This window comes from Mustela putorius, unplaced genomic scaffold, assembly GCF_011764305.1.
Source record: "Mustela putorius furo isolate JIRA1106 unplaced genomic scaffold, ASM1176430v1.1 tig00000640_pilon_pilon_pilon, whole genome shotgun sequence".
In the NCBI taxonomy this organism is placed as follows: domain Eukaryota; kingdom Metazoa; phylum Chordata; class Mammalia; order Carnivora; family Mustelidae; genus Mustela; species Mustela putorius.
This window is the reverse complement of record NW_025421432.1, coordinates 4,049,394-4,065,303: the sequence shown is the minus strand read 5'-3', so window position 1 is coordinate 4,065,303 and position 15,910 is coordinate 4,049,394. Positions and strand designations below refer to the sequence as shown.

At 38.8% G+C, this 15,910-nt stretch overlaps 1 protein-coding gene across 2 annotated transcripts in view; it reads left to right on the top strand.

Moving 5' to 3' along the window:
• The first annotated feature begins 4,497 nt into the window (after positions 1-4,497).
• The window catches only part of SLC6A15 (solute carrier family 6 member 15), a 43,782-nt gene continuing 32,369 nt past the window's right edge, over positions 4,498-15,910 (top strand). Inside the window, exon 1 of one of the 2 annotated variants that reach the window (XM_004748598.3) lies at positions 4,498-4,780. The gene's annotated coding sequence lies outside the window, so the exon portion shown is untranslated. Of the gene's footprint in view, positions 4,781-5,327; positions 5,452-15,910 lie in introns of those variants that run through there. The other variant, XM_004748599.3, reaches the window with a different exon arrangement.

Here is a 15,910-nt window from a genome sequence, read left to right as displayed (position 1 = left end):
TTACAATGCTAGAATAGCCCTGATTTAAAAAAATATCATAAGGGGAACATAAACAAAAACCAAATAATTTCATTTTTGTATATAGAAAAAAACTTTAAATGAAATATGGAAAAGTTGGATCCATCAATTTAAATAAAAAATAATAGTATATCATTGTCAAGTGGGATTTATTCCAGGAATAAAAAAGCAGGTGTGAACACCAAAAAAATGATGACTGTAAATTTTATAAAAGAAATTAAAGTTTTTAAACTTGCCTTTATAGTGTAAGGCAAGTGTAAGGCAAGAATTTGCTGTATCTGGGTCTCCTCTCTTCCTCAGACATGTCCTGTAAACTCCTGTTTGGGTCTTTTACTGACTTCTCTACTTGGAACATCTGCAAGTCTAACTTCTCAAAGTGCTTTAAGTCACTGTTCCAATAAAATCTCAGAGGCTTATCCTGACAATTCAATTTTAAAATTGAAGTGTACCTTCCTTCCCCTGAATCTTCTAACCTCTTTAGCCTACTTTATCTTGTTTTAAAATTTTATAGCACTTAGCTCTTTTAAACATATTGCATGATTTACTTACGTTTAATATAAATTTTTGTCTTCCCTTTCCCACTCCACTGGCTTATAAATTCGACAAGGTTAGGGATATTTGTCTATTTTGTTTGCTGATATATTTCAAGACACCTAGGACTGTGCTTGTTATACAATAAGTACCCAATTAATATTTGTTGAATGAAAGAGTTCATGATTTAAAAACTCAGTAAATTAGTAATTTTTTTTTAAAATATCAGAAATAGCATATACCAAAAACACACTTTAATATGAAGAACAGTTTTTAGTTACCACACATTGTTCAGCTAAACCAGTGGATGGAATATTGAAATATTTTTGTACTGCTGGAAAAATAGCTGTGCCTTAGTCCCCAATTGTCTCCTTTCTGCTACTTTATTCACTCTGGCTCCCTTCCTAGGATGCTGGTCCTCTCTATGCTCAATTTCCTTTGGTCAGTACAATTACAGTTATTAGTTAGAGAAAATTGAATATTTTTAACATCACCATTATTTAAATCAAACATGAAAGAAAACATAGAATGAAATCACCTAAGAGAGTATGAAGAGGGAAAAAAAAAAAAAAAAAAACCCCACCAAACAACCTAAGGACCAAGGACAGAGCCCCAAAGCCATTAAGTTTAGAAAGAGAAAAATAAATGAAGATGTATAGAGTTACTACAGATGTCGGAGAAAACCTCCAAGCATTTTATTTTCACAAAAATCAAAGAAAAAGAACCTTGAATTTGTCCTGTTTTCCTCAAATAATAGTTGAAACTGTTGAAACAACATTTTGAATTTAAACCATAACAATTGATTTGATTGCTTTGACATTTGTGAATTCAGTTAACCCATCCTCTACCTATGGAGAGATCAAATAATAAAGTTATTTGCCTTGCTTCTACCTCTCACCCCTTGAAAAATCAAGAAGATGTAGGTTGAATATATATTCACTAGGTATTTTGGGTTTGTACAGTCTTTGGTGTCATAAAAATTTTGAAACTGTATATCAAATACCCTTTAGTATGGAGAATAATATAATAAAATATTTATCAGAAAAAAAAGATTTTCCACAATATACTACATGTCTAACAAATAAGAGAATGAACTAACATAATCTCATGGTGTGAATTGATTTAAACATTTTCCTTTAGTACTGTGACTTTTAAATCTTTTTTTGTGTGTGTGTGTGTGTATTTTTGCATTGCATTTCTGAACTCTGGTGCTATATTTTTGGGAATTTTTGCACAATATTGTCATTTTGAAGGATTAGGTGCTTAAAAGTACATATCAAATTCAGAAAAGTATTTAGATAGAGGTAGGTATTTATTTACAGTATCTAACATGCCTCCTTACTATAAACACGACAACTACAGTTTCATCTTTTTCTGCAATGTGTGGCTAATAACTGTAATTATTGTATAGAGAGTTGGTATAAGAACTAGGGAAAATAAGGCATTTAAATTATTCTACACATTGCCAAGGCACATACCTAACTTCGAATCAATACTTGCTAATATTAAATAGTGTGGCCAAAAAGACGAGCCTTCCTTTACTTGTAGGTTGAAATCGTCTTAGTCCTACACTTTCCCTTCTGCTACACCAGCACCATGTGATCATTTTCCCTGTGTGATAAAGCACTTAATAATTATTGGTTAAAAGATATTAGCAATGGGACATTAGATTGAAAGGTCTTTATTGTTAAAATTAAAAATAGATACTTTTTTTACCTCTATGACTAGAGTTTCTAGGTTCTCCTTTTTGGATCTTTCCACGTGCCCCACTCCCCAACTCCCCTTCTTATTTCCAAAGGTGACTAGCCCTTGTGTTTGTTCTACATTTTCTTCCTGTTAAAATTTATTCACTAAAGATTTACAAGATAGCATTAAAAAACATGAATTCTGGGGCACCTGGGTGACTCAGCCAGTTAGCATCTTCTTTGGGCTCAGGTCATGATTCTGGGGCCCTGGGATGGAGCCCTGCATCAGGAATCTCACCTCAGTAGGGAGTCTGCTTCTCCATCTGTGCTTTCTCTCTCTCTCAAATAAATGAAATCTTCAAAAATATAAAAATAAAATACATGAACTCTGAAGTGAGGCAGATCTGGGTTAAAATCTCCATTCTGTCATGAACCAGCTATGCAGCTTTTTGCAAAATTTTTTGAATATCACCTATATCTAATCTCTAAAATCACTTCATTAATTAATTGAGATTAAACGAGCTATTTTAAAGCTCTAGGTACTTAGTGGGAAACTCAATAGCCGTTTTTTTCTTATTTCTTCTCATTGGCTTCAAGACATGAATTAGTATTAGTAATTTTTGAGGGTATCACTCCATAAATATTTTGTGATTTGTAGCTTTGTACATGTATTTGAGGTAGGTGTCAAATGTCAGTGAACGAGTGTGAGGAGGGAATACTTCTAGACAAGTAGGCCTTCTTCGTACTGCTATAAACCATTCTTGTGTGCATACAGAAAACTTTGTTTCCCACAGATAAACCTAATCCTGATTATGGAAGACATAGTTTTATTTTCTTAAATTCTTCTCAGTTGTTATTGGTATTATTTCTACTGTATATCACTTTCAGTACATAAAAATGATATATTTGAACATAAATATTTGCCTGTTACCAGTATGTGAAGTAAAAAACCAAATTATACACAATGTTCTGTAAGAGGTTTATTGGAACTGTTCCTCCCCCCCCACCCCCATCTGTCAGAGTATTTATTTACTCATGGCAGGGGAGGGGCATCCAGGGAATCAAATCTCATTTAATTTAAATATATATATATTTTAAAGGTGAGATTGGAAGAGACTGAGAAAAACTCTCTTGACTGCGTTAAAAGCTAAGGATTAGTTGCAATGTTCTGACCTGAAATTTAGGTCTTGTGATTTCTTTCCAGGAGATTTTTCACTGCATGAAAAACCTGTCTGCAATGGCCTTGTTATTTAATTCAATCTTAATTGGATACAAACCGTCAAAATCTGAGGGATTGTTGGAGGGACCCAAAGTGCACTGAGGTATTTAACATTAATCGTCTGGAAGTGAAAAATGCCCTTCATCAAATCCCGGAACCTTTCTGCTATACTGTGTTTTAGGCTTATTTTGCATTTCTTTTGAATTTCGAAAAGAAAGTTTCAAGGACATCAAATCTAATCTCCAGAGCACATGCCCTGTTTAGGGGAAGATTCAGCCATTTTCTCAAAAGAAGGCTTAGCTTTGTGTTCAGTGATGTAGATGTTAGGGATTCTCCACGTGGCTTAATTATGGGCATGTCTTGATTGCTGCAAGAATTTGTGTTGTACTGAGACCCCTTGGGGAGGAGTCCGACGCTAAGGGACCCGCATAGGGTGAGGACCAGCTCCCTAAAGCAGCCTTTCTTAACCCGGCCGGAATCCCTGAACGCTATCAGGCCAACGTTCGGCAGAGAAGCAAATGCCCAGATGGCTTTTCTTTTGCAAGAGATGTAAATGGCCGGCTTGAGAGACAGCTAGGGAAAAGGGTTCTTGGGGTCACCCCCCCACTTCTTGTCCCGTCACGGACTCTCGGAGAGTATTAGGGGGTGCGAGGCAAGACCGTTTTGTTATCCTCGCCGAGACAAAGGCGCCGGGCGGGCCACTGGTGCCTGTCCTCTGCGCCGGGTGGGTTCAAGGAGGCTGGGATGTCAGGGGTAGCCGTTTGGTTTTTGCTTCGGAGCGGACTTGCCCGGTCCACACCGCCCCGGCGGGCCCATCCCGAAGCGCAGGGAGGACGCGGCTGGGCAGCCGCAGCGGCCTCTGCGTCAAGGAGCGGTGGGGCAGGGAGGTGCGGCGCGCAGCCGGGCGACCTGGCTCCCTTCCCCCGCGGCGCCCGCAGCCTCCCCCTCTCCCCCGCAGCCGGTCGGCGGCCGCAGCGCGGGCGGGCCGGGCACGTGGGCGCCTCCGTCACACCCTCGCTCACACCCTCACACACACACCCGCGCGCACGCACCCGCGCGCCTGGATCTCGTGCTCTTTCCCTGGCCGACACACAGGCGCTCGGGAGTCCCTCGCAGGCAGCTCGCAGGGCTGCGACCCCCTCTTGCCCAGCCCCAGGGCCCGCCCTTGGCAAGCAGCTGCTGCTCTCTGAACAGCTCCTCCGCGGCCTCCGTCGCAGCCACCTTTGGCCACTGCTGCTCCTGTTGGGACGTGGAAGAACCAAGAGGTGCCCGGTGGAGACACGCGAACGCTACTGACACGTTCCTGCTGCTAAGGGCACGGTTTTAGGTAGGGCGGGGCTCACCGTTAGCCACCCTGGAGCCGGGGGGACGGGAACGCGAGCGGACTTGATGGATGCATCCCGGGAAGGACTCAGGCTGGGTCCTGGGATGAGGGGAGGGGGGCAGCTCCGAAGCTTCTGAGGGTGAACTTGGGCCGGGCGGGCGACCCTCCAGGCTGGGTCCTGCACCTGTGCACAATGGGGGGGTAGGTGGCGGGTAGGGGGAAGCACATGGGTCGAAACGTGCCGCCATCCTTCCTTCTCGTCGTGGAACTCGCCTACAGCATCCCCGAGAGACTAGTCATTTCCAAGTCAAGTCAGGGCTGGCTGGACGGGTGGGGTCCGACTGGGGCGAGTCCGAGAGGAAAGTTGGTAGGGTCGGGACGGAGCGAGGCGCTTCCGAGGTTCTAGGTGAGTTGGAAGCCGATCCCCCGCGCGGGTGGGCGGTGGGGCGGGGAGAGGAGCCAGTCTCATTCCTCATTCGCTTCTCGTCGCTTTTGCCACTGCCGAGGGCGACTACCGGAGGCTGTGTGTTTTCACGTGACCCCCGTTCCCTTTTGCCCGAGGAACTCTGCGATAAAAGGTCCGTAAGTGGGCCTTTCCGCGCACGAGGCACGTGGCTACGGAGGAAAGCACAACCTGTGTGTTCCTGCGCATCCAGGAATAGGAGAGTGTGCCGGTGAGAGGGTGATGCGGGGAATTTTAAGGAGAGGATGGGAGGCATTGGAAACTCAGATCGTTTTCTGCACCATTCACTCGGCTTGTCTGTGCGGGGCCTGGGCAGCGGATGATTCTGAATAAAGGGAGAGGCTTTCACATCATAACACGCAGGCATCCCAGCCTTATAAATACGAACGAATCGAAACGCCCGGCTGAGACATCCCGGGGACAGGTGTGACCCACCCAGTCGCAGAGGCCGCGGGAGCGGGAATTCTTTTCGGTTAAGACCAGGAGCGGCGTTGGCCGCGCGTTGGAGAGGGACGCCCCTAGGCTCGCGCTCTCTCGTGTCTCGCTCTCTCCCCTCTTTCCATCTTCTTCCTTCCGAGGGAAAGGCTGGAGTAAGACGGGGCGGGGTCCGCACTCGGGCGCGGCGACGTCAGCAGTGTTTGGGTGCTTATGCAAATGAGGCTGCGTCCGTTTCTCCCGGTCTGGCCTTGCTCTTCCAGGTCTTAAAGGTAGACGCAGCCTTACTTGGTCTGCACCATTTGTGTGGTTCACTACCCAGAAACACGGGAGGACTGAAGAATATGCACTGGGTTTAAGCGCCTCATCACCTAGTTTTTAAAGCTGTTTTATACCTGTCATGGCCTGCTGGCTTTCCCGGGATACCGAGAGCAATGTGTTTGCTAGTATTGAAGTATTCTTTGACCAAGCAACCTCCTAGAGCATCTTACCCCACCCAGCTTCATGTCCACAAGAACGAGGCTGAGATACAAACCTCCTTACTTCTTTGGCGCCTAGGTTTGACTTGTGTAATAGGTTCTTAATAAGTACTTGATGACGGACTGAATTGTCCTTGAAGAGTTTTTATCTGATTAAATTCAGAGCATTCTCATCAGAGTCATATTTTTATTTTTGTGTGCGTACCCTCTGTATCCACATGATCAATGATCCACGTTGATTTATGAGAGTAAAATATATTACTGAATTCATTGACCATTTCCTGCCAAGAAAAACACTTTAATGCGTTCTTTTTTACAGGAAAGCAGGAATTAACACTATTTTGAAAGGATAATAATCTCTGTATGTTGACAAGGTTTTTTTTTTTTTTTCTGATTGCATGCGGTATTCTTGATTCAAGAATTATTTTATACTCCCAATATATGCTAACTCAAGATATAATATTTTAATTGCATCAAGAAAGATATTTGTACATGTTTCTAGAAAGTAATTGCTCTGTCATCCAAATAATAACGTAAATAAGAAGTACTTTCTTGCTCTGTTCAAGCTGCTGTAGCAAAATACCATAAATTGGGTGCTTTATAAACAAAAGAAAATTTATTTCTCAGTATTTTGGAGGCTGAGAAAATTCAACATACAAGAAGATTTGTTGTCTGGTGAAAGCCTGCTTCCTGATTCTTAGATGTTAGATGGTGCCTTTCAATGTGTCCTCACATACTGGGAGGGGCTAGTTAGCTTCCTGGAGTTACTGTTATTACTCCAGAAGGCCCCTCTCCTAATACCATCTTAGGGTTTGAATTTTAACATATGAATTTGGAGTGGTGGTCACAAACATTCAAGCCATAGCAAATAGTAGAAAAATTTAATTGGCTAATAGCTATTTGAGATACCAATAATCAAATGAAATGCCTTACTTGTCAGTTATTAACTTAATAAGTAAAATAAGTTAGAATAACTTCTAAAACCTAAACTTCGGTTATTTTTTTTTTAAGATTTTTATTTATTTATTTGATGGAGATTACAAGTAGTCAGAGAGGCAGGCAGGGAGAGAGGAGGAAGCAGGCTCTCCGCTGAGCAGAGAGCCCGATATGGGGCTCAATCCCAGGACCCTGAAATCATGACTTGAGCCGAAGGCAGAGGCTTTAACCCACTGAGCCACTCAGGCATTCCACTTTATGTTTATAATCATTAATTTACTCAGTGATCAGAGTTCAGGTTTTGCTGTGTGCATGTTAGAAAATATGCTGTCCTGTCATAAAATAAAGCTGGTGTATGAATAGGTAAAAAATTTGCATTCTTTTGAACTCTGGGGTTATTACTTAGGTAGTAAAAATATCATTGACTTAGAATGATAGACCTGAAAGAGACCTTGCTGGTTATTAAAAGCTCTGAAAATTTTACTGTTATTACATACATAGGCATGATAGGATATGTTTATATGTTCTATGCAGAGTAATTTTTTTTAAGATTTTATTTATTTGAGAGATAGAGATAAAATGAGTGGAGGGTGGGGAGAGGGAGAAGCAGGCTCCCCGCTGAGCAGGGACTGGATATCAGGACCCCATGGTCATGACCTGAGTTGAGGGCAGACCTTTAAATATCTGAGCCACCCACCCCTATGCAGAGTAATATTAAAATAGTTTCTGAACAAAATTCCATGGGCATAGTCTTTGCACAAAAACATGGCAGGAGGAATCTTTATATTTTTTTCCAATTTCCCTTATAACTTAAAATAAGCCCTAACTACTCTTCTGAATGTATTAAGTAAAATTTTTATGAATTTATCTACTTAAATATTTACTTTGACCAATTATGATTTTCTCATATTTCTCTGTCAATAAGCCCTAGACACTGGGCTACAAGACAGTTTTATTTTTATTTTTATTTTTTTTTAAAGATTTTATTTATTTATTTGACAGAGAGAGATCACAAGTAGGCAGAGAGGCAGGCAGAGAGAGAGGAAGGGAAGCAGACTCCCTGCTGATCGGAGAGCCTGATGTGGGACTCAATCCCAGGACCCTGAGATCATGACCTGAGCAGAGGGCAGCGGCTTAACCCACTGAACCACCCAGGCGCCCTACAAGACAGTTTTAAATACACAATGTCGCTTGATATAGAAGACTGTTTTCAGTCTTGAAGGTCACTTTATTTCCTTGTGATTAATGCACTAAGGTATCCTTTCACAAAGGATTCATTGATTGTTATCTTTAAATCAAATGCTTATACTGGGACCCTTTTCACCTATCAGATTGGCAAAGATCAAAACATTACTCACTATATTGAAGAGGACAGAGGGAAACAGGCACTCTCATATATGGCTTGTTGTAGTACAAGTTGGGACAACGTTTATAAAGTGTCACTTGGCAGTATTTACCAAAATTCTAGAAGCATATAACCTTTGATCAGGTAGTTCCACTTCTAGGAATTTATTCTACAGATCTGCAAATGCCAGATATACAGAGTCAAGTTGCTTGGACTAATTGAGGCAGATTATCAGAAATGATCTAAATATATACTCATACTATGGTCTGTCATACAATTAAGACAAAACAGAACAAACAAAAAGCAAAACAAAAACCAAACAATTATATTGAGAACGAAAGCTTTTGAAGGCTTTTGAAGTGAAAAACCAAGAAGCGGAATTATGCATGTAGTGACAGTTGTGGAAAAAAAAACAGGTTGGGTGGGTGGGGCAAAAACACACAGCACGGTGGGGAGAAAACACATAATAGCTTGAATTTACATACACCGATTCCAGTGGAGGACTTTGGTGACTTACAGGGAAGTAGGGGTGGGACTGATTGATATGCTGAGGGACAGAGTGGAAAGATACTTTTCACTCTATGCCTTTTAATACTCTATTACTGTACTATTTATTCAAAGTATACATTAAAATATATTCTAAAGTGAAGACAATATCCTTGGGAAGCAAATATCCTTGGGAGTATCCAGGCATCAGATGCTGTACAGTGAATAAGTTATAAAAGTCAATGGGTATTTTGGCTCCAAGATTTCCATTGTTCCTGAATTTACAAGAAAGCTTCTGCTTTCAACAATCTTAGTAATAAAATTATATTAGTGCAGCAGATGAGATTTACTGGATTCACTAAATTTAGCCAGTTTCACCAGCATAAAACTACAATAAATTTTTTAGTGAGTTGACTGGGGTTTTAAAAAAAAAAATCTATTTTGGGATGGCTATAGATTCACATGTAGTCGTTAAGAAATAACACAGGGAGCTTCTGTGTGCTCATCATACGGTTTCCTGATAATGTAACATCTTGCAAAACTGTATGACAGCTTCATAATCAGAGTATTGACATTGATAAAGTCAAGTTACAGAAGAGTTCCTGTGTCACTGTAAGGATCCCTGTCTTGCTCTTTAGAACTATAACCATGTCACTCTGCTCTTCATACTTATTATTTTGCATTTCAAGAATGTTACCAAAATGGAATCTTATAGTATGCAACGTTTTGTAATTGGCTTTTTCCACTCAGCATAATTGTCTACAAATTCATCCAAGTTAGTTGGTATATCAGTAGTATGTTTATTTTTATTTTTGAGTACTACTCCATGGTATGGATTTACCAAAGTTGGTTTAACTATTCACCCACTGAATGACACCTGGGTCATTTCCAGTTTAGGGTTATTATGAATAACGCTGCTATGGATACTCATTTTCAGGTTTTATGGAACATAAATTCTCATTTCTCCAGGATAAATGCCCAGGAGTATAATTGCTAGGTTATATGGTAGATGGATGTTTAGTTTTCCAGACTACTGTACCTTTTTGCATTATCACCAGCAATGTGTGAATAATCAATCAGGTTTCTCTCTGTCCTTGCCAGAGTTTTGTTGTCACTATGTTTTAACCACTTTGAGAGGTATGCAGTGACGTCTCTTTGTAGTTTTAATTAGCATTTCCTTAATGGCTAATAATGTTGAACTTTATTTCATGTGCTCATTGGCCATCCAGACATCATATTCAGTGAAATGTCCCAGTTTATTTTTTATTCATCTTAAAATTATTTTTAATTGTTGAGTTTTATGAGTTTTTATAGATCCTAAATACCTGCCTTTCCCCAGATTCGTGGTCTACAAATGTTTTTCTTCCAGTCTTTAGCTTATTCTTTTATCCTCTTAATAGGTTCTTTCACAAAGCAAAAGTTTTTAATTTTGAAGTTCAGTTTACTAAATTTTGCTTTTGATGTTGTAGCTAAGAACTTGCTCTGGATCTCAAAGATTGTCTCCAATGGTTTATTTTTGGAAGTTTTATAGTTTTATGCCTTACATGTAAGTCCATGATCCAGTTTGAGTTAACTGTTGTATAAGATGTGAGATTTAGGTTGAGGTTGTATTTTTGCCTAGAAATATCCAGTTATTCCAGAACCATTTGTCAAAAGGTCTGTTCTTCTTTCTCCATTGAAATTACATTTGTATCTTTGTCAAAAATCAGTTGGGTGTATTTTTGTGGGTCTATTTATGAGTACTCTCTTCTGTCTATTGATCTGTGTATCTATCCTTCTGCAAAGATAACACAGTCTTCAGTCTTTCATTGGTAAGTATACCAACTGTATGTTTTTTGCAGATGATTTTTGTAAAATTGAGAAGGTTTCCTTTTATTCCTGGTTGGGTTTTTTGGGAACATATTTAAATTACAAATGGATATTGAATTTTGTCAAAATGTCTTTTCTATAACAATCAATATAGTCATGATTTTTTTCCCCTTAGCCTGTTATGGTATATTACATTATTGATTTTGAATACTGAACCAGCTTTGTATACCTAGAATAAAGCCCATTTGGTCATGGTATATAATTCTTATTATATTTTGCTGAGTTCTCTTTTCTGATACTGTTTTGAGGAATTTTGTGTCTGTATTTATGAGGAATATAGGTTTATAATTTTTGTATTGTTTTTCTTCCTAGTACTGCTTCAGAGTATCAGAGTAATATTAGCTTAAGAAAATGAATGTGCAGAGCCACATTATCTTCTATTGCCTAGAAGAGGTTATGCAGAGCTGGTGTTAATTCTTCTTTAAATGTTTAATAGGATTCCCTAGTGGAACTGGCTAAGCCTAGAGATTTCTTTTGTGAGAATTTTAAATAATATTCATTTAACTTACTTGACAGATATAGAGCTATTACATGATCTGATTTGGGGTAAGTTGAGGTAGTTTGTGTTTTCGAGGAACTTGTCCATTTTATCTAAGTTGGTAATTTATGTGTGTAGAATGTTTTGCTGTTTGTCTGTATGATCATTTTGATGTCTGTAGGTTTTGTTGTGATAGTCCCTGTTGCATTTCTGATATACAAATGCCTTAAATATAAGACTGACCACATGGAGCTTTAAAAAAGAATAACTAAATGTGTCTCTCAAAGTTAGTATTTACCTTATGGCTAGAAGAAGAATCACTGCATGGATTTAAAAATCTAAACTACACAATTTTTACACAGGTCTAGCCTTATTATGCACAATTCCTTGGATGATACTTTAAATTTCAGTAAAGACTTACAGTTAAATTCAATGAATATTCAATTTGTATCCCTTTTGGCAAATGTTTCAGTTATCTATTACTGTGTACCAAATCCTCCCTGCCACTGTGTTTTTTTCAGTAGGTTCAAAACAATGGTTTATTGAGCCCCTTTACCCTCTGTTGCCTTTCTGATATTGTAATGATTTAAAACAATAATAAATTATTATTTCTTATTATTCTTCATGTTGGCTGGGCTCAGCTAGATACCTCATCTGTTCCAGTTAGTATGTGTTAGCAGCTGGACTGGCACTAGAATGTCAGTGCCTTTGTTCTTGTGCCTAGGGCTTCAGTCAATAAGGCGCTCTCTCTTTTTCCAGCAGGGCAGATGGACTTTTATGTATAGTGTCTGGATTCCAGAAGAGTGAAAGCAGGAACTTGCCAGGCTTCTTGAGGCCTAACCTTGGAACTTGCAGTGTCACTTCTGCCATCTACTGGTCAAGGCAGTGTCCCATACTCCCATAATTCAAATTCAAGCTCAAGTACAGCCCAGAATTAAGAGAAGAGGAAATAGATTCCACTTCCTAATGGGAGGAGTAGCAGACATGTACCTCATTGGGTGGAATTGTTAAACATGTTAATTGTTTCGAATTTCATTTTTCCTGACGTGATAATACAAATATATAAACAAATGCAATATGGGGCGCCTGGGTGGCTCAGTGGGTTAGGCCGCTGCCTTCGGCTCGGGTCATGATCTCAGGGTCCTGGGATCGAGTCCCGCATCGGGCTCTCTGCTCGGCAGGGAGCCTGCTTCCTCCCCTCTCTCTCTCTGCCTGCCTCTCTGCCTACTTGTGATCTCTCTCTGTCAAATAAATAAGTAAAATCTTTAAAAAAAAATAAACAAATGCAATATAATATTATGTGCCTCTAGTCTGCTAAAGTAGCTCCTAAAATGTTTCTACCTACTAGTTCTTGGTACTTGTAAATGTTATCTTGTTTGGAAAAAGAGTCTTGGTAGACATAATCCTCTAATGAAGAGATTATCCTGGTATATTCAGATGGTACCTATATGCCATCACAGTGTCCTTATATGAAAGAGTCAAAGGGAGATCAGACACCCAGAGAGGAGGAGGCAGCAATGTGAGTGTGGAGGTGGAGATGGGAAGGATGTGGCTATTAGTAAGGGAATGCTGGCGGCCTCCAGAAGCTAGAAAAAGCAAGGAACAAACTGTCCCCTTGGTCCTCCTGAGGGTGGGACCTGCCCACACCTTGATTTTGGTTTATTAAAAGTTATTTTGTATCTTTTATATCTCTGGTTTCCAGAGCCTTGAAAGAATTCATTTATGCCACTTGAAGCTACTAAATTTGAGGCAATTTGTTACAGAATTCTTAGGAAATGAATACAGCATCTAAATCTGAAGTGTTCTCAATGTATTAGCAGAATTTTAAGTATTTAAAATAATTTTTGTCTGTTTTTAAAATGTTTAAAAGACTTATTGAAATGCTTTATTAAGACTTAAAATCTGTCCGTGGTTCATAGAAGTCAGCAAAAGATACATTTCACTTTATGGAAATTACTTTATGATGTTCAGATAATTACAGGTCTTAGGAATGTACAAAGGGAGGTCCTGTTCAGCCTTCACCTAGCTTCTCTCATTTTACAATTTTGCGTAGAGTATCAATACAATATCAATACCAGCATATTGCTATTGGTGTAATCCATAGTTTTTTTCAGATTATGCAGTCGTTTTCTCTCCGTGTGTGTGTGTATGTGTGTAGTTCTTTGTAGTTTTATCAAATGTGTAGCTTCCTGTAACCCTTCACCATAATGAAGATACTGACCTGTACCATCTCACAAGATTCCCTTGTCCTTTTTAGCACACCCACCTGCCTTTCCCTATCCTCGCTCCTAGCAACCATTGTTCTGTGGTTCATCTCCATCATTTTTTTATTTCACGAATGTTATATAAATGGAATTATGCAATGTGTATCCTTTTGAAATTGGCTTTTTTCCCCACGCAGCATCATTTCCTTGAGGTTCATCCAAGTTATTGCATGTGTCAGTAATTCTTTTCTAGTGCTGATAAATCACAGTATGGATATAAACTACCACTAGTTGTTTCATCATTCACCCACTGAAGGACATTTAGTTGGAGGGCTATTGTAAGTAAAATTGATGTGAACATTTATGTGCAAGTTCCAGCTTGAAAATAAGTCTTTATTTTTCTGGGGTATATGTCTAAGAGTGCAAATTGGTGGTCTATGTGCTAACTCGATTATTAGTGCTAAAATGAACTGCCAGCTGTTTTTTTAGACTGGCTGTCCTGGATATTTCTATCAGCAATATATGATTGATCTAGTGTCTTTGCATCCTCACCAACTTTTGGTGTCTTTACTTTTTAAAGTTTGTTTTTAGTTTTAGCCATCCTCATAAGTATGTTGTAGTCCACCTTTTTGGGCAAAATACATAAAAGTATAAGTTGTGACTTTGTTGTCATTTGTAAAAAAAAATGTTTCTCTCCTTTTTAAAAAAAATTTTTTAAAGATTATTTATTTATTTATTTGACAGACAGAGATCATAAGTAGGCAGACAGGCAGGCAGAGAGGGAGAGGAGGAAGCAGGCTCCCCGCTGAGCAGAGAGCCCAATGCGGGGCTTGATCCCAGGACCCTGGGATCATGACCTGAGTCAAAGGCAGAGGATTTAACCCACTGAGCCACCCAGGCATCCCCAAAAATGTTTCTCTCCTTTGATTGGCTCTGTGATTTTTGTTATTTTTTTATCACAGTGAAAACATTTTTATGTAAAGGGGATATAATTTGCAGAAGAAATGTTTAGGCTGAACTCTATATTGTGGGTTTTTTGTGCTATTTGTCAAGATCATTATTGCAGGGTGTTATAGAATCCCTTATCTTTTTCCTCTTGGAATTATTCCATAACTAAAAACTTCTCAAGATATGTCATTTTTTTCTTGGGTGTTGCAATATGGTTTAACATTTTGTTGTTATTCAGATAGCCTTTACTTTTTACCTTATATATAAGAATTAGAAAAATGTATTTCATTTGAATCCACAATGAAGTTCAGATTCACTGTTCATAATTAGTTAATATTTAAAGAAAATTTTATCAGTAAAATTTGTAATTGTCCGGGTTAAGGAGGTAATTTCCTGTTCTAGTTCTTTATTATAAAATATTAAACTTTTGGCAAGTGCCAGTAATTACCCAGTGCAGACATGTCTCTGAGATGCAAGTGCCTACCTGTTATTTTAGGTCTTTGCATATTTTCACTGGAAATGTTAATTAGAATTTAATACAGTTTCAGAAGAGGTTGTAACAATAGTTTAAGAGCTAAAATGTCTTGAAAGAGTAAGAATTGCATAATATTTTGAGTTAGTTACATAGTGAAAATATTAGCAAGACAAAGACAAAGGCAGAGAAAACACCTATTGTCAGTATCAGGAATAAAAAATGTGGTATGACTACAAATCCTAACATGATTAAAAAAAAAGCCCTACAGAATATTACTAATCACTTTCTACAAATTTGACAATTTAAATGAAATGGATAAATTCCTTGAAAAAAACAGCTTACCAAAACTAACATAAGTAAGAGAAAGTCTCAGTAGCTATATATCAATGAAACAAATTGAATGTTTGTAATAAATTGAATTTTTAATTAAACGTATTCTCTGAAAGAAAACTCCAGGTCCAGATGGCTTTATTGGTGAATGCTGCCAAACATTTAAGGAAGAAATAAAACTAATTCTACATGTATTTTCTCAGAAAATAAACGAGAGACCATTTAAAAATTATATTTATGAGTCTACCACAACCAGAGAAGTGAAATACAAGAAAAAAATTATATGCCCATATTCCTATGAATATAGTTGAAAAAATCCTTACCAAAACACTAGCAAATTGATTTTAGTAATATATTAAAAAGGTAATACATCTTGACCAGTGATGTTTATCTCATAATGAAAGATTGGTCTAAGATACAAAACCAGTGTAGATTAAGAAGTTACATGATTAATGGGGTACCTGGGTGGCTCAGATGGTTAAGCCACTGCTTTCAGCTCTGGTTCTGATCCCAGGGTCCTGGGATCGAGTCCTGCATTGGGCTCCTTGCTCAGCGGGGAACCGGCTTTTCCCTCTCCCTCTGCTGCTCCCCTTGCTTGTGCTCTCTCTCTTAATCTGTCAAATAAATAAATAAAATCTTAAAAAAAAAAAGAAGCTACATGATTATCTTAATAAAGGTAGGCAGT